This window comes from Giraffa tippelskirchi, chromosome 1 (genome assembly GCF_054371585.1).
Source record: "Giraffa tippelskirchi isolate mGirTip1 chromosome 1, T2T-mGirTip1v1.2.pri, whole genome shotgun sequence".
Lineage (NCBI taxonomy): Eukaryota > Metazoa > Chordata > Mammalia > Artiodactyla > Giraffidae > Giraffa > Giraffa tippelskirchi.
The window spans coordinates 142075779-142099217 of NC_137275.1; the positions used below are offsets into that span (position 1 = coordinate 142075779).

Here is a 23439-nt window from a genome sequence, read left to right on the forward strand (position 1 = left end):
CGACAAATGTTATGTGCTGAATGTTTGTGTCCTTCCAAAATTTGTATGTTGAAATCCTAACCCCTCCCCATGTGATGGTATTAAGAGGTGAGACCTTTGGGAGATGATTAGGTCCTGAGGGGGTTATCTCATGAATGGAATTCATTCTCTTATAAGAGAGACCCCAGAGAGCTTCCTTACGTTTTCTGCCCTGTAAGAGAACAGTCACCTATGAACTAGCAAGCAGACCCTTACTAGACGCCAAATCTGTCAGAACTTTGACCTTAGACTTGCCAGCCTCCCAAACTGTGAAATATGTTTGCTCTTTAAGCCCCCCAATATGTGGTATTTTTGTAATAGCAACCTGTGGTTTCTTCTCTTCATTCTGCTTTTAAAACATAAGGCACAGCTGTGGGCAGTGGAGAAAAATTAAAATATAGGAAATAACTCATAAATAACTCATAGATCCATCCCTGCTAAATCCATGTGCTGTCTGGAAATAAAATCTTAAAAGTAAATTGAGAATGAGGTCATGTTTGTCTTCTGCGAATCTTTATGAGCAACAATAAAAACAGCTAATATTTCTTGAAAACTACAAATTCTTCATTTAATCCTTACAACCACCTTGGATGCTGTTATACTCCCCATTTTAGAGATGAGGAGACTGAGAAAAGCTGACTCACCCTCACCTCTCTTTTTCTGCTTATTTACCTTTTTCAAAAGCTTCCTTGTCTGTTTGGGCCTTCAGTCTTCTCTCTCCCACCCCCACCCGCCATCTAAAAGTCCATCAAATCTATCACTCCTGATAAATTTTAAATGTCCAGTTGCAGTTTTTAATGTTACCTTTCCTAGGGATCTGGGAATTTTACAGAGATTAAAGCAAACTAAGATGATAAAATTCTAGGTGGAATGTGATGTTAGAGAAGGCACAAGGGTACATGTTATTATGCCAGTGATCACATGAGGCTCAGTACATTTAAGAAGTCTCCTCAAATTTATATAACTAGGTAATTGGGATTCAGTCCTCAATCTAACTGCAAAGTCTAAATTCTTAACGACTGTATTATCCTTCCCACCATGTGCTGGGCCTTAAGGTAAGAGCTGAAGAGAGAAAGATGCATGACTTTATCCCCTCTCAGCTCTTAACGAACTGCCATTTGCTGAGAGGAGTCAGAAAGAGAAGTCAGATATTGTAATACATTGTGGTGAGGGTGAGGGTAGACTGCCACTAGGTACTATGAAAGGACAGAACAGAGCACATTTCCTGGTCTTCCTGGGGAAAATTAAAACGTTAGACAGAAAACTTGCTCCAAAAGGAACATACTTGTGTTAAATTCATCTACCTCCTTACTAAAACGTTTTATGCTTATAACGGACTAAAGAGGGTGCAGCAAGTTGTCATGACTGGATTTCGCCACGTTCACTGTGCCCACCTACACTCTGCTTCTCCCTCTCCTGCTCCTCACCTGTCCTCCCCTTCTATTCTCTCTTTCTCGTCCTCATTATTACTAAGCCCAGGCATCACAGATTTTGTACAACTGATTTGATGGGTTCTCAGTTCAGTTTAGTTCAGTTGCTCAGTCGTGTCCAACTCTTTGCAACCCCATGGACTGCAGCAGGCCAGGCCTCCCTGTCCATCACCAACTTCCGGAGTTTACTCAAACTCATGTCCATCGAGTTGGTGATGCCATCCAACCATCTCATCCGCTGTCATCCCCTTCTCCTCCTGCCTTCAATCTTTGATGGGTTCTAGGAAATGGCAACCCACTCCAGTACTCTTGCCTGGAAAATCCCATGGACGGAGGAGCCTGGTAGGCTGCAGTCCATGGGTTCACTAAGGGTCGGACACGACTGAGCGACTTCACTTTCACTTTTCACTTTCATGCATTGGAGAAGGAAATGGCAACCCACTCCAGTGTTCTTGCCTGGAGAATCCCAGGGACGGGGGAGCCTGGTGGGCTGCCGTCTGTGGGGTCGCACAGAGTCGGAGACGACTGAAGTGACTTAGCAGTAGCAGCAGGGACGTGTAAAAACAGATTTCATGTCATTTTGCCTTGAAATTCTTCTTTGTTCTCTCCATTTCACATTGGTCAGTTTTGTGTCTCAGTCACCTGCATACAGCATGGTTTGTAGGTGCATAGGATGACTTACGTTCTTTCATTTAATGAAAAACTGAGTGAACGGCTACATGAGTGAATGAATAGAGGAACGAATGCGTTAATTATGTTTCTGGTTTCAGTGAGAATGAAAGTTCAGAAACGCTAAGGAATTTGAACAGCAGGGGGCAGCAAACGTTAGCTTTTTTGTTGTTGCTTTTAACCCTGCAAGTCAACATTGTCTAACGCTTCAGTCATATTAGCTTCATATGAGAAAGAGTGTGATAATTTAAAGGTTAAACAGCTGTCCTCAGCTTCCATTGCTTGTATAGAACAAGGCGCCTTTTTTTTGTTTTTCAGAGTTCTTTCAGCAAAAATCTCAAACTGTTCATATGGAGTTAGATATATCAGTGGCCAGCAGATGGCACCACTTTTCATGGGTCAGGAACACAGAACAATATTTTTGGGGGAAAAAACGATACAGAGGGTATGATAACTTTATTTTAAAAATTACCGAAGTAAAAATACTAACTAGAGGATTAGACCTTCTATGTCACAAATATCTAGATTAAAGGAAGGTAGAATTTTAACCATGAGTACATTGTTCATTTTGAAGCAAGATGATAACAAAAATGTTTTAAAATGTCAAGTTTGAGTCTTACAGAAGGTGAGCTGTAATTGATGGCAATCATTTGGATTTTCCTGTGTACTTCAACAATGTTCCCTTATCAGATTTTTCAGTGATCATTTCACAAATGTTAGCCAAGAGAAAGACACTTGCAGACAGACACAATGCTTTTAGATTACTGATTAATAGCACTAAATGACTTCCTACGTTGTCCTTGGCTACGTTATTTGAGTGTCAACAGAGTGCCTCAAAGTCTCTTACATATTATCAGGTCTTCACCTTTTCTAAACATTTAACTGCTTTAGTTGGACATTTATAATCAGATTAAAAACAGTAACAACGTCTATAGTTTGAGTGCTTGAGCTCAAAGGAAAATGCAGACTTACGGGTTTTTAAGACTGACAGCACTTACCCTGAAACTTCACACAGGCCTGTGAAACTTCCGTCTGTGTAAAAGAGCAGAGGCCAGTCTAGCACTTAGTTTCTTTTTAGATATTCCATTCCTTAGCTGTGCAGAAAAATAATAACTGCTTGAATGGGAATACAAAGCATTTCATTGCATTTCTGCATATAATGAAAAGTCCCTTTCTTTGGCTCTTTGATTTCCCACATGAAACTCAACTTGGATTCTACTGTAATAACAAAAAGCACTAGAAAAAACAGAAGGGCATATTTGCTTAAATTGCTGTTTGCACCAAATGAAACTCCCTAATGGGGTTATCACTAGGTCAAGCAGCACTCTGCTTTTCACCAAGGCTGAATCAAGGGAAGATGAATTCAGAAACCTAGGTAGATTTAGATTCTTTAAACATTATTTTAGTGAAGTTTTGCCTTCTTGACAAAACAGTCTTTCAGCTTTTCTATTTGATTAGCAGCTGAAAGATACATTAGAAAAGGATTAGAAGTACTAAAGAGTGATCCTGTGTTAGAAAATGACCCTTAGATATAATTTTATTTCCAAAGAATAATGCTTCTCCATACAATCTAATGTGGTCTAACATCTAGACCATGCTTCTAGACACTAATCTAGAAGCATGGTCTCCAATTCCAGACTATCTGGTATTGAATCTTCTTGCACTGTGTGCTTCAGTTTCCTCATCTGTCAAATGAGGAGGATATTACTAGTCTGGTGTGAAAGTTCAAGTTAATACTTGCAAGGCATCAGGAACACGGTTAAATACTGTATGTGCTAGTGATGATGGTGAGGTACCAGGCCCTGCGTTGAGAGAGAAATTGATAAAATGCTGTTCCTGTCTTTGGAGAGTTTAGAGTCTCTTAGGAGGAGTCAGATAAATAAAGAAGAGCAGGGTAACGATAACCCTATATGCGAGACAGAATAAGACACACAGATGCATGGAACAATTTTATGGACTCTGAGGGAGAAGGTGAGGGTGGGACGTTCTGGGAGAATAACATTGAAACATGTATATTATCATATGTGAAACAGAACACCATTCCATGTTCGATGCATGAGACAAGGGCTCAGGGCCGGGGCAATGGGATGACCCAGAGGGATGGGATGGGGAGGGAGGTGGGTGGGGGGTCCAGGAAGGGGAACACATGTAAACCCATGGCTGATTCATGTCAATGTATGGCAAAAACTATTACAATATTGTAAAGTAATTAGCCCCCAACTAAAATAAATAAATTTATAAAATTAAAAAAAATAAAATAAAAATAAAATGCAAAAAAAAAAAATAAAGAAGAGCAATAAATTATAGATGTAATGGAGAAGATGCATGGAGTTTGGAGAGAAGGGTACAAGGGACAGTGTGGTGAATATGGTCTGAGTCAGGATCAAAGGGTGTCTTGAGGAAAGGCCCTTGAGCTGAATCATGAAATATGACTTACGTGCCCACAGGCAAGAAGGGGCTTGTGAACATGGGACTGAAGGCAGGGCATTTACAGAGCTGCCTTTCTCAGAACATGACCTGAGCACAGGGTATGTGCTTAAGGGGTGAGTGAGAGGTGATGCCCTACAGGCAGCAGACATCAGAGTCCAGCCTTGCAAAGAGGGCCCTGTGGCCTGAATTTGAAATTAGATTGGTTTAGTTTGGCTCATTCAGTATTTTCCTTAAATCAGGGACATTTAAAATTTAGCATGTTTTACATGGGAAAAATAGGGATTCCAGGCTTTCCAGAAAATCTAGAGAATCTGGTAATACTGTTGAAGTTCCAGCACAGCGACATGGGTGACATGTGTACTGCCCAGTTTGCGCCAGGTCTCTCCTCCTTCAGCACAGTCATCAACCTCCTGTCCATCAGCATTTATGTCTTTGATCTTTATATTATATACACTAAGGAGTTCTGACTCTCTTCTGTTGGGCGTGGAGAGCATTACAGTATTTTAAGTAGGAGATTCTATGTGATCTAATTGCATTTTCATGTGGAGGATAAAGCAAACGTTTTATCAGGAGAAGTGACTGGACACACAACAGGGCAATGGAATATCATTGGCTTTTACTATATGATTTTATTAGTAAATCAATTCCATTCTTTGAAAACCATGACTTTTAATCTTGTTATGGAGGAGTGATCAATCTTCCAGTCACCTCTGTGTTATTTTTACTTTTAAAGGTATGCTGGAAGTCCAGGATTTTAAAAGGAGGACTCAATCTAGTTTGACAGCTCCTTTAAGGATCAATAGATGGTCCCCTCAGAATTGATAGTGAGATAAAATCATATCTTAGGATATCTGGAAAGGGCTAAAGGGAATGCATACCTTTCAGCAGGGGAGGGAGATGGTACAAAACAACAGTTATGGAGAAGCAGCAAAGTATTTCTAGCAGAGGGGTTTTGCTATCTAAAAGGCACTCTTACTATAAAGACAACTTCTCATCTTCAAATAATCTATGATTTTCTGGGGGAAAGGCACCTGACTTAAATTGAGGTGATAGATACAAATAAACCCAGTGTTTTCTTGCCTAACCACTGGAAGGTTAGCAGAGCAGAAGCAGCTGTGCTGGGATCAAAGTCCAGAGCGATGGAAACATTTATGAAGCATCTCATACGCACTTCTCTTTTGGGTCAGGGACAGGAGAAGGGAAGCTAATCATGGGGTGGTGGTATAGTCTCTAAGTCATGTCCAATCTTGCAACCCTATGGACTGTAGCCCACCAGGCTCCTCTGTCCATGGGATTTCCCAGGCAAGAATACTGGAGTGTATTGCCGTTTTCTTTTCCAGGGGATCTTCCTGACCCAAAGAAGGAACCCACATCTCCTGCAATGGCAGGTGGATTCTTTACCGCTGGGCCACCAGGGTAATCATGAGAGGGGTGAACTAATCCTAGGCTCACGCTCTCAGTTTCTGTAAAAGCATCAGTTGGTTTGTAGAAAGTGAGCTGTGCCAGCAGACAGTAGGCTAGAGACCCAGGGTAGATTGATGTTACAGGTGTGAGTCTGAAGACAGTCTGGAGGGAGAATTTCTTCTTCCTTAGCGGAACTCAGTTTTTCTCTCCTAAGGCCATCAAATAATTGGATGAGGCCCATCCAAGCCCATGGGATCGCAAAAGAGTCGGACCCAACTTTGTGCCTTACACCACCAGCACCAGCACCACCATCAGTTCAGTTCAGTCGCTCAGTCATGCCCGACTCTTTGCAACTCCATGGACTGCAGCATGCCAGGCTTCCCTGTCCATCACCAACTCCCAGAGCCTACTCAAACTCATGTCCATCACATCGGTGATGCCATCCAGCCATCTTATCCTCTGTTGCCCCCTTCTCCTCCTGCCTTCAATCTTTCCCAGCATCAGGGTCTTTTCCAATGAGTCAGTTCTTTGCATCAGGTGGCCAAAGTATAGGATAATCTGTTTTTTTCCAGTCTACACATCTGAATGTGGATCATATGTGAAAAAAATGCCTTCCCTGAACATCTAGACTGGTATTGCACCAAACAACTGGGCTCCATAGCCCAGCTAAGTTTATACATAAAACTCACTACCACACAAGAGGAGAGGCTCATCCCGGTGTCCTGGGCCAGGGAGAGGACAGATACTCTGCCAATGAGCAATGCTCATGTCTGAGAAACCAAGTTTCAACTTCTGGGTTACTTCTAATATTCACTGAACAAACGTAGAGAATCTGTTCTGTGCAGGGTTCTCTGCTTTCCAATTCTTCTCTGCTTTTAGGGCTCTGTTGCTATAAATACTTGGAGGAAGAGTACAGTTGAATGAATGAGACATAGATGTTTGCCTTCAAGGAGTGGGGTCAGTGGAGTTGCAGTGAAGGACTTGACTTTCTTCGTCCAGCAGCATAGTCTATCCTGGGGAGGACAGGGAGAGCCCTCTGTGCTCAGGTGCAGACTCTGTACCTAGAAGTGCATCTGCCTCCTCCCAAGTATCAGCCAAGCACTAAAAATCACACCAGCCTTCAGCATGTTCATCCGGCGGTGAATGTTTCCAGTATCAATGAGTCTACACCAGTGGGGTTTACGGGACTGGGTAAAGCTTCTGCAGCACTCAAGGCAGACAACAGTGCATTCTGAGGAAGGCCTACAAAGGTGACACCACTTCTTGTGGCCACGAGGGTTGTAGCTCCTACATGTTCCTATGAAGCTCTTTAATCTTAATGTTACTGTGAATTTTAGATGCTGCTGTGAGCCACCTCTGCAACACGGACTAAACACAGAGCCCAGCTTTTGCCCTAATCTGGTAGATGAAGCTAATCTCTTTCAAATATCACAATCTCCGAAACTATGATCTGAATATGGTAGGAAAAGGAGTACGTCAAGGCTGTATATTGTCACCGTGCTTATTTAACTTATATGCAGAGTACATTGTGAGAAACGCTGGGCTGGATGAAGCACAAGCTGGAATCAAGAATGCTGGGAGAAATATCAATAACCTCAGATATGCAGATGACACCACCTTTATGGCAGAAAGTGAAGAAGAGCTAAAGAGCGTCTTGATGAAAATGAAAGAGGAGAGTGAAAATGTTGGCTTAAAACTCAACATTAAGAAAACAAAGATCATGGCATCAGGTCCCATCACTTCATGGCAAATAGATGGAGAAACAGTGGAAACAGTGTCAGACTTTATTTTTTGGGGCTCCCAAATCACTGCAGACAGTGACTGTAGCCATGAAATAAAAAGATGCTTACTCCTTGGAAGAAAAGTTATGACCAACCTAGACAGCATATTGAAAAGCAGAGACATTACTTTGCCAACCAAGGTCCGTCGAGTCAAGGCTATGGTTTCTCCAGTGGTCATGTATGGATGTGAGAGTTGGACTGTAAAAGCTGAGCACCAAAGAATTGATGCTTTAGAATTATGGTGTTGGAGAAGACTCTTGGGAGTCCGTTGGACTGCAAGGAGATCCAACCAGTCCATCCTGAAGGAAATCAGTCCTGAATATTCATTGGAAGGACTGATGTTGAAGCTGAAACTCCAATACTTGGGCCACCCAATGCGAAAAGCTGACTCATTTGAAAAGACCCTGATGCTGGGAAAGATTGAAAGCAGGAGGAGAAGGGGACGACAGAGGACGAAATGGCTGGATGGCATCACCGACTCAATGGACATGAGTCTGAGTAAACTCCGGGAGTTGGTGATGGACAGGGAGGCCTAGCGTGCTGCAGTCCATGGGGTTGCAAAGAGTTGGACACGACGGAGTGACTGAACTGAACTGAACTGATGAGTCCCCTATGAGAAGCAATCTCAAACTCATTCTGTTTACAGGTTCCCCCCTTTCTTTCATTGAGAGATGCCCCCAGGATAGTCTTTGAAATTTAACTGGACTGAAGATTGGTGAACATATCTGGGTCCAAGGATACCTTCTCCCTTTTCAGGCCCTAATCAGCGTCACACTGATTGCTGTTAAGGCCCAGGCTGTGGCAGACTGAATTTGTGATTCTGTGGGTTCTGGAGGCAGGAGGTAAAGAAGGAGGGCGACCCTTCCAAAGTTGAAAAGAGTGGGGAGGTAAGGGGGCCATAAATGATGGTTAGCTGAGAGTACTAGGTGTTGTAACACAAATCTCTTAAGTATCAGTGGCTTAAATCAATAAGAAATTAAGTCATTTATTTCAAAGTGATCTGAGATGGAGCTGGGAGGCCATTGAGAAAGTAGAGTTTACATGTGTCCATCCCTGACACAACATGAACTTTGGATCCAGCCCTCTGGAGACCACCTAGAATTCTTTATTCCTTAGAGATCACAGCCTAGCAACCTAAATGCTGCCAGCAAGTGACTGAATGCCTGCCAGCACCAATCCTAGTTCTGTAAAGATAACCTGCGTAATTTCTCTTTGTTGCCTTTTTAAGCTCCCATTGCTTTCTTTCCCCCCCCCAGAGCACATTTGAGTTGCCATTCAAATTGGTGCCTCCTATAATGCCATTTTTAGGACTGTAAAGAAACTCTTTTTCTTATTTGTAGATAAAAATAATGAACATTTGAAAAGAATATTGATTCTTAGGAGTGAGCTAGAGAAGAGGGCTAGTTTGGAGTGATGAATCAGTATTCCGGGTCTGCTGAAAATGTTTCCACAACCCCGTAGTCTCATGCTATGCCAGAGACACCAGTGGACTGTTCCTTTAAAATGAATCTAAACTGCATGTGTGTGCTGGGTGACACTCAGATTACCTTTGTTTTTGAGGGAAGGCAAAAGAAGATTGCTATGACATTGGGCAAAAATGCTCAAGGCGAGATTTCCTACAGGCTTTTATTTTTGAAAGAGGAAAAAAATTCAATAGTTTTAATATAATCTTTAAAAAAATTTATTAGAAATATAGTTGATTTACAATGCTGAATTAATTTCTTCTGTACAGCAAAGTGACTCAGTGATACATACATATATATGTATATATTGTTTTTCACGTTCTTTTCCATTATGGTTTGTCACAGGATATTGAATATAGTCCCTGGTGCTATACAGTAGGACCTTGTTGTTTATCCATCCTGTATGTAATAGCTTGCCTCTGCTAATCCAGAACTCGCATTCCTTCCCTCTCCTACCCTCCTTCACCACTGGCAACAAGTCTCTTCTCTCTATCGATGAGTCTGTTTCTGTTCCATAGATATGTTGATTTGTACCATATTTTAGATTCCACATATAAGTGATATCATATGGTATTATAACGTATATTTTTTTCTAGCCTGTGCCTTTGCATTTCTTCATGTGCCCCTAGGAAGCATGATTTTCTATGATTTGATTGTGGTTTTTTTCAACAGCTGAATGGTAACAGTATTCACCAGGTGGATGAGAACCTATAAGCGTTATCTTTATCTCAGTATGGAGATAGGGCTGATTTTCCCCTAGAGCTGACAGTATTAACTCTCCCTGAATCAGTTATAGTGGAGACTGGTTTATTAGGAATGATAGCAGGAATGGAGAAACAAGGAATGCTCCTTGTTTTCCAAGTTCCTTTTAAATAAATAATTCTTAGGAGTTAGGGAAATCCCCATGGCAAAGAATTAAAGAGATCTATTTTCCATACCTTTAGCTTTGTCTGAGTAAGATAGTTTGCATAAAAATCCTTTGTTAATCATTTAAGCAATAACTCAACCATAGTATAAAGCAGCTTCAAAAAGAAAATAGTTCATTGTTATGTCATCATGAGGCCAGATTAGCAGGGGGTGAATTCTGACTCTTTGCCTTCTGACGGTAGCTGAGTGACCATGAAAAAAGTTATTAAACATTAAACCTCTTTGGACTCCCATTTCCTCATCTGTAAAATGGAGATATTAACAATACCTACTTAATTGGGTGGTTTGAGGATTACGTTAGATAAAACATGTAGAGTACTTAGAGCAGTCCTTAGCCCAAGTAAGTGCTTAATAAATATTAGCTACTACTATTATTCATTTTGAAATAGTTATATTAACAGTGTTAGTTCCTTTTAATCATCCAAATTCCACGTATTTTATTGAGTGTAATCTCAGGGCACGTATAAGTTGAAACTTCTCATTTTTTTGTTGATCTACAGAAGTATTTTTCCATGTGGCTAAATAGACTTTGTAAGCTTATTTAATTATAATAATTAATATAATTATTATAATAATTATAATATATATTATATAATATATATTGATAATAATTACTATAACTCCATGACATTGTTCCACTGTCGTGTACTACTGCAGTCCCTTATGTGGGGTGCTTTCCAACATCCTCACTGAATGCCTGAAACCATGGACAGTACTGAACTCTACATATACTATGTTTTTTTCTATATATATATATATTGTATGATCAAGTTTAGTTTATAAACTTGGCACAGTAAGAGATTAACAATAATAAAATAGAACAATTATAACAATATACTGTAATGGAAGTTATGGGAATATGGTCTCTCTCTCTTAAAAATATCTTATGATATAAACTTACTGTCTTTTCCATCTTGTGGTGCATGCCTGCATTCTGAGTCGCATCTGACTCTTTGTGACCCCACGAGCTGTAGCCCGCCAGGCTCCACTGTCCATGGAATTTCCCAGGCAAGAATACTGGATCAAGTTGCCATTTCCTTCTCCAGAGGATCTTCCTGACCCAGGGATTAAACCCACATCTCCTATCTCCTGCGTCTCCTGCATTGGCAGGCAGATTCTTTACCACTGAGTCACCAGCATTTTCTATCCTAACATTTATCACACAATGTGATCATAACTTTTGTAATCTGAGGTACAACAGCAAAACCAGCATGAATTTCTTTTTCTTTCTTAAAATTTTACAGAGAGATTAGTTCTGACTTAGATTTTAGCGAACTCTGCATACTTTTTTTTTTTCTTTCCTCAGTTAAGTCAAGAACTTTTACCTTTTGACTTAGGGGAATCTTCCTACAGCTTCTCTTTGGCATATTTGAATTGCCAGCGTCACTACTACTGTGTTTTGATGTCATTATTAAGTAAAATAAGGGTGACTTATGCATGAGTGCTGCAACAGTTCGATAGTTGATCTGATAACTAAGATCTGATAACTAACTGCTAGGTGACTAAGAGGTTGGATAGCTGGACAAAGGGATGACTCACATCCTGTATGGGACAGTGAGATGGTGAGAGCTTTTATCTTGCTACGAAGAATGGTGTGCAATTTAAAAACTTATGAATTATTTCTGAAATTTTCCATTTAATACTTTTGGACTACGGTTGACCATAGGTAACTGAAAGTGAAACCATAAATAAGAGGGGTTTTTCTGTAGAGCAGTCAGTCTAAGGATTCCATATAACTTTCATAGTACTCTAACTATAACTATCTCTTTGTTATAATTTGTACAGATTGTTCCTATTATGATTTTACAATTGAAAATATTCAGCAGACATCTTGGAAAATTTTGTATCCATTCTATTGATTTTTTTTTAACTGAAGAGCTAGAATTATTAAGTATAAAGGTAGGAATGTTAAAACAATAACACTTCAATATAAGTTTTTAAAATGGTTACCCTAAATTACAATATTACAAGTTCTGTGCAAATATTTATACCACGCTTTCACTAGCATTTGTATTTTTATTAATCTAGTTTGGCTCATTTGTTAAGTATAAACTAGTATTTTGATTGTTATCTTATTTCCTTTACAATTTATATATCTTTGTGAAGCTGTCATTCATATCTTTTGATTACTTAACTATTGAGGTTATTTTTCTTATTAACCCTTTTTCATATTTGATGAAAATATTTTTTCTTTCAATTGTTTTGTGATTTGCATATTTATGATTTTATAAATTTTTGTATATTTGAATATTTTCCTTTGTATTTTTTTATTGCGCTTGGGTTGCATAAATATAGGATGGTCTTGTTCTATTTTCCTTATTTTTTCTCTCATAATAAATCTTTGTTTTAATATACAGCATAAAAAAGATTTTTTTTAAATAATATACTAGCAAATCACATATTAGATTAAACACTTGGTACCTGGATTTTTGAAATACATCATTATAAATGAGGAAGAAATACAACAGGGTTCTACCACAAGAGACTGAGGTCAGACAGCAGATTTTTTGAGCAGAGATTCTCTCCTCTTTGCTTTTGCTTTGTGTTAGATTGCCCGGAGTCCAAACAACAAATTCCAGAGAAAGGGAAAACCTGTGCCCTAAATAGAGCAAAAAGTTTAGAACTAAAGACTATGTTGAGGTCTCATTTTCTCCTTAGGTTAGCTGATCTAATTTATCTTTTCATGAAATGAATCTTAAGCTCACACACTATTCACGCTTCTAAATTAAGGGACGCTAATGTACTTAGTGCAAGCTAGAAATATTGATTTCTTAATGTAATACTTAACCACATATATTGTGGCACCAATTCCTGGCAGAAACTATTTTAATTTAATTATTTTAACAAGTGAAAAATAGAAGTGTTCTTTGCGGTTAGAAATGTAAGTGTATTTAGCAATAGGTCCAGCCTGGTAAGATTACAATCTAGAATTGCTAACAAAATATTGTGCCTCACTTGGTTACTTAACTCTAGATGCAATAAAATCTTGTCTTTAGCTTTTTAAGCAGTTCATTTCAGTATATCAAACATTTATTAAGCACTTCCTTTGTAGCCAGCACTGTGCTAGGTGCTGAGGGTAAAAGGTTAATAAAAAAAGATTCTGCTAGGGCAATTTAAAGCCTAGTTGTAAACAGATACATAAATAGATAATACAACAGGACTCTTTAAGTTCTGAGATTCAGGCCATTTAACTGCTCATGTCAAAGATTTTAAAGAAAGCTCGTAGCTTACACTTGCGGGACTATTCTACAGCTTTTGACACTGCTCTCGGTCCAACTTCAGAGGGTTTGAGATTCACAGATTCCCACTCCACCTACCCAGGTCCTCCACTTGCTTCATCACCACACGCTACCTAAGCAACCTATCCCAAGAAGGAAGTGATCCTTAGAATTAATTTTCCACCTTTCCCTGAGAGACCATGGGACTAATCACTACAATTCAAACCTCTCAGATTAACATAGGGACTCTCATCCATACATTTCTGAATATCCCTTTACCTGACCTACTGTCTCATTCCTTCCCAAACTGCAGTCCTTGCCAGGGCAGCCTTTAGAACTCAGGGCTTGAACCTCTTTTACCTTCACACTCTTCTCTAAATAGTTTTTTCTGAATTCTTGTCTCAGACTATTCTTTGGATACATCACCTTCTAAGACCTGACTCTCCCAGTTACATCCAGCTTACCTGCTGCTCTTTTAAAGGATGGTTGTTTTTGCCCCACATTTCCAGATCAGAGGGAGGAATAGAATAATAGGTATTCTCCTTGTTTCTCATCATTGCTTCTCTTTCAGAAACCCCAGTTCCCTTGAGGTTATGTTAGAGTGCTTTCACTTCCTATGTACTCAGTCATTCTGCTTCACACATGAAAGATTTTAGCAGCTGGCTCACTGTGTTTCCCTTCACCACTACTCCTAAAATTGACTTCCCTAAAACCAAGTTCCCCTGCCAAGTTTATGATTAACATCTCTATTGGAAACTTCATTCCCTTTCTTGTCTCACCCGTATTCCCCTCCAGATTGAAGAGTATCAAAGAGAAGTGGGGGTTAAAACCAAGCAGGACCCTATGAAGTTGTCTCAGGTAAAAAAGCCCCGCCATGTTCTCCATTTCTTGTTTGTAGAGAAAGGCATTACTCTTCTAGATTTTCCCTGAGGTTGCAAAGAACAGACTCAATCAGTTACTAATAATGGAAGACAGGGATTGCAGAAAGGAAAAGCAGTCAAGCAAGAAAAGTAATGACAATGGTTCAGATAAAATATTCCTTCTCAAGGAATATACGTAACAATCTGTCATGTATCTTTGAGTTGTTCAACTAAGACCTTCTGGGGGAGGATGCTGACTACATGCTGACCACAAGCAAGCAGACCCCAGACTGATTAGAACCAGAAGGGTGATGATTAAGATTGCTAAATCATCACCCTGTTACCTCACCATTAGCCAATCAGAAGAAGGTCCACAAGCTGCAACACTCACCGAAAGTGATGCCTTTAAAACCCTTCCCTGAAATCCACCAAGGAGTTTGGATCTTCTGAGCATGAACTACCTTGTTTTTGTTGCTTGGCATGCTGTAAATGAACACTGTACTTTCCTTTATTACAACCAATGTCAGTAGATTAAATAGTCAAGATGGAATTCAAGTATTAGAGTTGTTTTGTTTTTTTTTTTAACTCTCAGGTTGATCTGAATGAACAGAAATGATTCAGAACCACTTACTTGGGAGATCAATTCTAGTTCTTTGACCTCCTCACTCCAATAGCTCTTCCTCCCTTCCACCCCTTCCCCTGACTGTGTTCACCTACTCCAACAGTCATAGCCTAGATTTTATGATTATCTGTAACCTCCAAATTCTTCTTTCCCATCATCCCACTTTCTGATATCCAGAGCATCTCTTCCTGTCTCCTCAAGAACCCTACCACTCCAATAATTCATGGGTCCACCCCATACCTCTTCTCTGTCCAATTCTCCCTTTTGTCCTTCTTCAGTTACCCATCTTGGATTCCATAGGTGTCACCATAACTCCCTTTCATGTACTGTCAGTTCTTTTGTTCTTCCCTGTCTCCATTGTGCTTCTTTGGCAAAACCCAAACCCAAACTCTGCATACTTGACACTTTCATTTAAGTAGCTAAGTAAAATGGAAGAAAAACACATTTGCTTTTTGTGTACTGAGTTACACAATCAAATACCTGGTGTCATCCTTTATTCTCTCAAACATTACTTCTCTTCTGTCAACAAGTCTGGTCTGCTATACCTTCAAACATACCTTGAATCTGACAATTCTCACCATATCCATCTGTCATGTTGGTCCAAGTTATTATTATAACTGGCTGTGGCATCAATTAAATTCCTAGTTTGCCTTCCTATTTTTGTTACTGCATTCCTCCAATCATTCTCCGTACAGCAGCAGATTATATTTTCGAAGTATAAATTTGTTCATTAAAACCCACTTAAAACTATCTTGTGGCTTGCTATTACATTTTGAACACTTGCTATTGCACTTTGAACAAAGTAATCCTTATCAAGTATTATAACGCCCTCTATAATCTGGCTCCTGAATCACCCTCCCGACTTCATCTTAACCAGCTTCCCTTTGCTCAGTCTTCTGAGTCAAGCAGGCTGCTTTTGTTTTCCAGAATGCACCCGGCTTGTTCTCTTTCATGTCTTTGTCCTTGTTGCTCACTCTGCTGAGAATGCTGCTCCCCTAGATCTTTACATGGCTCGTTCCTTCATTTAATAGAAGGGGTACCTCCTATGAAAAGATATACTCAGATCTCTCTCCCTAAAATGAGTCCAAGCCTACCGAGTCATATTCTCTTCTCTTTATTTCCTCCTGAACTTAAATATTTGTTTACTTTTTAATTATTGTTTCTCATGCTAGAATGTAAGCCTCCTGAGGGTAGAAAACTTACATCTTGTTTACACTGGTATTCCCCATACTTAGAGCCTAAGATTTAGAAGATTCTCAATGAAAGTTTGTTCAATGAGTGTATGAAAGGCACAAATCGTCACTGAAACTGACTGAAGTATTCATGCAAAGGGGTTACCCTATTGATACTATTTTATTATGCATTAAAACTAGACATATAACTACTCATGTGTTCCTGTACCATCTAAAACCATCTTGCCTACCTTTGAATACCATCGCAGTTACCACACTTTGATTAGCACTATTCTCACCACTGTGAACATATGATCTCTGCTGACCTTGACTAGCTCAACCAGGGGTAAATACCTGGCTAAAGAGTCACCACTCTATTGTTTGATAACTGACCAACAAGTTGTCCTGGTTTGAAAATCTGGCCAAAATGAGCATTACTACTTGGTTAGGTTGAAGCCTGCTTCTGGGTAGAACAGAGTAGCTGGCAGCAGACAATAATTACTGTCTCATTTATAATATTATAAAATTTAAAATACCTTAAATGCCCAACATTAGAGGATTGACTAAATATGTAGTATAGAATGTTAGACAATCATTAAAATGATGCAAATAAAGAACTTTGAAAGATATCCTTATTATATAGTATGTACTGTCGAGTGAAAGAAAGAGAGCAAAGCTGTTTACACAATATGACTTCAATTTTGTTAATCCTCCCCCAACCCATATGAGCTTCCCAGGTGGTGCTAATGGTAAAGAAGCCTCCTGCCAATGCAGAAGATGCAAGAGATGCGGGTTTGATCCCTGGGTCTGGAAGATCCCCTGAGGTAGAAAATGGCAACCCACTCCAGTATTCTTGCCTGGAAAATTCCATGGGCAGAGGACCCTGGTGGGCTATAGTCCATGGGGCCACAAAGAGCCAGACACGACTTGAGTACATACACACACCCACCCTACCCATATATATATATCCTCATAATAAAAGAAAAAGAAATATACCAAAAATGTAATAGGGATTTTTTTCCTGGATGGTGCCAATGAAGTGTGTAGAAATATACCTATTATATATATTATTTTTTATTATAGTTTTATAAATTTTTTCAAATTAAATTAATGTAATTAGAATAAAAAAAGTCACTTTGAAACCTTTTCACAAAAGGACACTCTAAGATTTAAGGCATTGTTTGAAATTATATTTAAACTTTTGCATTATAGGTACACTATATATTAAACTATATGAATAAAATATTACCTATTATTATCTTGCTGGAGAATCCTGTGGACGGAGGAGCCTGGTGGGCTGCTGTCCATGGGGTCGTACAGAGTCGGACATGACTGAAGCGACTTAGCATGCATGCATGCATAATATTACCTATGCTTACCTATGGTGGATTAGAGTATATTGTATATTATATGTCTGCACACACATGTGTTTGCACACACATACACACTCACTAACTTCATTGTTTAGTCAGTTCCTTAGCAGTTCTTGAATTGCTGCTTCAGTTCAAATTCTGAAGTGTGATATTATAATAATACCTTTAAATGATTGCCAAACATTTGCTTTTGATTCTAAAGCAGGTAAAATACAATAAATAACCCTAGATGCAAGACTTCTTTTAATTCATGAGAATTAAAAAGTTAAAGTTCAATTCTTTAAAAATCAAACTATGGAATAATGAAAACTTCATTTTAGCGTTATTATTCATTTTATAAATTCAAGTATATCCCTAGTTAGATTATAATGACCTCCTCTTTAACCCCTAAATGCTGCTTGCATTCTCAGTGTAAACCTGAGCTATAACACAGTAAATCTCAAAGAGTAATTTATTATACTTCAAATATTAGGGCCTAGGACTGATAGTTTGAAATAGCAGCTTAAAGTCAATAGAAGTGAGTAATAAAATGCATTTTGAGTTGAGAAATAAAAATAATGAGCTTAGTTTAGTTTGTATTTAATTAGAAGTTCTATAGTTTGTTTTGTTTCCCTTGTAGCTCAGTTGGTAAAGAATCTGCCTGCAATTCAGAAGACCTGGGTTCGATTCCTGGGTCAGGAAGATCCCCTGGAGAAGGAAATGGCAACCCATTCCAGTATTCTTGCCTGGAGAATCCCATGGACATAAAAGTCTGGTAGGCTATAGCCCATGGGGTCACAAGAGTCGGACATGACTTAGCGACTAAACCACCACCATAGATTTTTTAAAATTCAGTCATTAATTCTTTTATTTATTTGACAAATATTTATAGAGCATCTGTTGTGCCAAGTGGTAAAATTACAATGGTGAGAAAGATGAATCCAACCTTCTTAAAACAGACTGTGGTTTGTCAATTGATTTCACTCAGTTCAGTCGCTCAGTCGTGTCTGACTCTTTGCAACCCCATGAATTGCAGCACGCCAGGCCTCTCTGTCCATCACCAACCCCCAGAGTCCATCCAAACCCATGTCCATCGAGTCGGTGATGCCATCCAACCATCTCATCCTCTGTCATCCCCTTCTCCTCCTGCCCCCAATCCTACCCAGCATCAGGGTCTTTTCCAGTGAGTCAGCTCTTCGCATGAGGTGGCCAAAGTATTGGAGTTTCAGCTTTAACATCAGTCCTTCCAATGAACACCCAGGATTGATCTCCTTTAGGATGGATTGATTGGATCTCCTTGCAGTCCAAGGGACTCTCAAGAGTCTTCTCCAACACCACAGTTCAAAAGCATCAATTCTGCAGCGCTCAGCTTTCTTCATCGTCCAACTCTCACATCCATACATGACCACTGGAAAAACCATAGCCTTAACTAGATGGACTTTTGTTGGCAAAGTAATGTCTCTGCTTTTAAATATGCTATCTAGGTTGGCCATAACCTTCCTTCCAAGGAGTAACTGTCTTTTAATTTTATGGCTGCAATCACCATCAGCAGTGATTTTGGAGCTCAAAAAAATAAAGTCTGACACTGTTTCCCCTGTTTCCCCATCTATTTCCCATGAAGTGATGGGACCAGATGCCATGATCTTAGTTTTCTGAACGTTGGGCTTTAAGCCAACTTTTTCACTCTCCTCTTTTACTTTCATCAAGAGGCTCTTTAGTTCTTCTTCACTTTCTGCCATAAGGGTGGTGTCATCTGCATATCTGAGGTTATTGATATTTCTCCCGGCAATCTTGATTCCAGCTGGTGTTTCTTCCAGCCCAGCGTTTCTCATGATGTACTCTGCATATTAGTTAAATAAGCAGGGTGACAATATACAGCCTTGACGTACTCCTTTTCCTACTTGTAACGAGTCTGTTGTTCCGTGTCCAGTTCTAACTGTTGCTTCCTGACCTGCATACAGGTTTCTCAAAAGACAGGTCAGGTGGTCTGGTATTCCCATCTCTTTCAGAATTTTCCACAGTTTATTGTGATCCACATAGTCAAAGGCTTTGGCGTAGTCAATAAAGCAGAAATAGATGTTTTTCTGCAACTCTCTTGCTTTCTCGATGATCCAGCGGATGTTGGCAATTTGATCTCTGGTTCCTCTGCCTTTTCTAAAACCAGCTTGAACATCTGGAAGTTCACAGTTCACGTATTGCTGAAGCCTGGCTCGGAGAATTTTGAGCATTACTTTACTAGCATGTGAGATGAGTGCAATTGTGCGGTAGTTTGAGCATTCTTTGGCATTGCCTTTCTTTCGGATTGGAACGAAAACTGACTTTTTCCAGTCTTGTGGCCACTGCTGAGTTTTCCCAATTTGCTAGCATATTGAGTGCAGCACTTTCACAGCATCATCTTTCAGGATTTGAAATAGCTCAACTGGAATTCTATCACCTCCACTCACTTTGTTCATAGTGATGCTTTCTAAGGCCCACTTGACTTCACATTCCAGGATGTCTGGCTCTAGGTGAGTGATTACACCATTGATTGCACTATTTTTTGGTAAATTAGAACACATATTAGGAAGTTGAAGTGGAGTTAAACATTAAATTTGAAGTGATGTATAGGAGCTCAAGGAATCCTTTCTTGTAAAGGAAGTTTTAAATTTCTAAACCCCGTAGACCTAGAGCACCCTGGCAGGAGGTAGGATCTGTTTTTCTTTCTTGCTTAGTTGAAAGCTGATTGTACAGTTAGACTTGACATGTTTGAAATTCTATACTTATATTTTCCTAAGATACTTCACAGGAATGAGAGCAAAACCATGAACTTGCCAACTTGTGAGAAAATTCTTTAGATGATGTACTCCTGATAACCCTGAATGGCTTGGCTCCAAGTTATTATTTGTTTACTGACAAATGGTCAAAGTGGACAGATGGTCAGATGTCCACCAACTATTCTGAACCAACAAACAAATTTTTATGGCAGATCCTGGGTGAAGGACAGAGAGAAGGGGAGAGATGAAGGACAAATTATAAGAAAATAAGTTCCTATTTTGGACTCCTACTATGTGACAGAAGTATTACATGTGTTATAACTAATCCTTATAAAAACTCAACAGCACAGATATCACCATAATTTAAAGATAAGGAACCTTTAGCCACAAAACACACAAGGACTCACTCAGGGTTACTTCACAAATACATGGCAGATCTATGGTTAAAATTCAGGCCTTTCAAACTCCAGAGCCAGCGCTATTTTTAAAAACCTCAATGCTAATAGCAGGATGCCTACGCAGGTACAAAATGGGAGAGTAACTATAAAAGAAGGTGTGGATGAATTGTAACTATGCTAAAAATGCAAGGATTAAGGTTGCTAGCAAATAAAACCTAACATATACCTGTTGAATTTGATTTATTACTGGAAACTCTTAGTTATTCTAACTGCAATTTGCGTTTTTCTTTTTTTGAACACTTCTCTACCCCTCTCCTTCTAGGAGCTGGTTCAGTAGGAAGCCCAACATTTTCTGTGGATATAGGCCAGCGTGGTACATTGAATTTTTGGTCTCAATTCTTCCTTCTCCCATGAGATACTTATATCATTTCTTCCCTTGCCTTGCTCTCACGTGTGTGAACTGTATTTTTCCTAGTGTTTGTCTTTGGGCCTGGACATGTAACTTGCTTTAGTAATCAGATGTGGTAACATAGCAGATTCCAGAAATGTGCCTGAATGGTCCTGTTGGCCTTCTTATGCTCCGGTGCTCCACCATGAGAGGAACATGCCCTCGACAGCTGTTTCCCCATGAGCCTAGCCCCAGAACAAAGATACTTGAGACAGACTTGAACTGAACCTACAGCCAAGAGCCAAGGCTAGCCCACCCACAGCCTGAAAGAAAGCCTGGATTAGCCAAACCATGTTATGCACAGATCCATAAATGTAAGGATAAATGCTTATTGTTGTAGGTCACTGAGTTTTAAGGCTCATTTGTTATGTAGCAATATCATGCCGCTAGGTGACTAATACAGCCACAATGTGTACATAAAATAATTGGAGATACATAAGATGAAAAATAGTCTTCTTGAGTCATCATAGACAAAGTCAGAAACGAAGGGCTGTGATTAAGGAACTTGGCCCAAGCACATGAGAACTTGCTCAGGAGTGTTTGTTTGCTAGACCTGGGGACAGCTTGAAGATGAGGGGTAGAGAAAGCCCCACCAGTGTGAAAGCTTTGCCCTAGGCAGACTCTGAAGCTTAGCCCCAGGAGCCACCTAAATGCTGCCCTATCAGTGGGTAGACACAGGATAAGGAACAAAAGAGTAACGCAATTGTTGTTTTGGCTCTCTGCTCTGCAGCCTAACAAATGAAATTAATAAATTGCTAAACATAGTTTTTGTGTTACTAGCTGACTTCATACCAGTAAGCACATTTCACTTCCCTAGAGAATGTCATTTTAAGCCAAACAGGGTTTAGGCCCCATTAGATATATCAGTATGTACTCTGCTGATGAAATAAGCTATAGATTAAAGCCACTGTAACAAAGTGCTAAGAATGAAGGTGCTTGAGGCATTTTTTTGTCTCAGTATAGATCATTGCCCGGTGAAAGATTTGCCACAGAAATATGTTATTCAGAGTTATGCAGGTGAGGATTTACTGTGATATTTAATAAAAAGACACATAGGGCTTATCATGAAATATGCTCCTGTGATGTGTCTGACACCCCTAAGGAATTTGGCACAAACACTAAAGTTCTGTTATATACCAGAGATACTAATATGAGCTGGTTGATTTCAAGAGATACAACTATTTGCTTTATATAGTCAACAACGGAAAATGGCATTTTAGCTCAGTTAAAAACATCCATATGCTCTTCCCAGTTGTAAGCCATTTTCTGATAAATTTAAAACGTTTTCTGATAGATTTCTTTGCTTGGCTGACTCTCTTCTAGTTACTTTCTTTAAAGTTCTTGGACTTCTTACATGGAAATTTTACCAGTTCTGGGAAGATGCTTTTGTTGCTTGAGTTACACGAAATATTCATCCCATGATTGTGAAATGAGATTTTTCAGAAAAAATTCCTTTATTATATACAGGCCAGTTTTATAGTTTTAAAAGCCATGTGCTATATGACAAGTGCAATCAATCATAGCTTCACATACATTTTTAGGAGGAGGAGTAGCTGAAATAATAATGTCTTTATGTGCACTGTAGGGCCCATGAGCCACAACTGCTAAAGCCCATGGAGCCTGTGCTCTGCAACAAGGAATAGCCACCACAATGAGAAGCCCAAGTACCGCAACAAAGACCCAGCACAACCAAAAATTAATTAGTTAATTAAAAACATAACCACCAACAAAAGAAAGGCACCAGTGCTTTAGGATTCCAGGCTGGTTTGATGAGAGAAAAAGGAGAGGTGTTAATGTGTCAAGAAATACATTTGCGCAACATCTTCACGAAAAGAAAAATACAAATCATAAACATATTTAAACTTTTTTTTTTAAATTACAGAAGTTTATACAAATAAGTAAAATATGCAAAAAATTTAATGTGTTGTATAATAGCTTTATTGAGGTATAATTAAAACACCATAAAATTCACCCTGTTAAATAAAAAAAATAATAATAATGTCTTTAAAGAAAATAAACAGAAATTTCACTTGCTTCATAATCCAAACTATGAGACTGTCTCATTACAAAGTATGCATCCATTGAGATAATTAACTCTCCTTACTTGGGACCCAACATTTCTCACCTTAAATTCAGAGAAATAATAGTACCTCTTTGTGTTAGTTTCCTATTGCTGCTGTACAAATGGTCACAAATGTAGTGGCTTGAAACAATACACAGTTATCTTTCAGTTTTGTCACTGAGAAACCTGATGTGGGTCTCACTGGACTAAAATCAAGATGTTGGCAGGGCTGTATGCCTTCTGGAGATCCCAAGGGACAGTCTATTTCTTGCCTTTTTCAGCTTCTTGAGGCTGTCCACCTTCTTCAGCTAGTGATGCCCTTCCATCTTCAGAGCCAGCAATGGCCATTTAAGTCTTTCTCACATTGTATCACTCTAACACTGACTCTCCTGCCTCTCCTGCCTCCACATTTATGAATTCTTGCAATTACCT

At 39.3% G+C, this 23439-nt stretch overlaps 1 long non-coding RNA gene across 1 annotated transcript in view; it reads left to right on the plus strand.

The window, feature by feature from the left end:
* LOC145538067 (uncharacterized) overlaps positions 1-23439 on the plus strand; it is a 139779-nt gene that overhangs the window by 9167 nt on the left and 107173 nt on the right. Inside the window, exon 3 of the long non-coding RNA XR_014076623.1 lies at positions 14136-14198. This is a non-coding gene — a long non-coding RNA (uncharacterized LOC145538067). The remainder of the gene's footprint in view (positions 1-14135; positions 14199-23439) is intronic.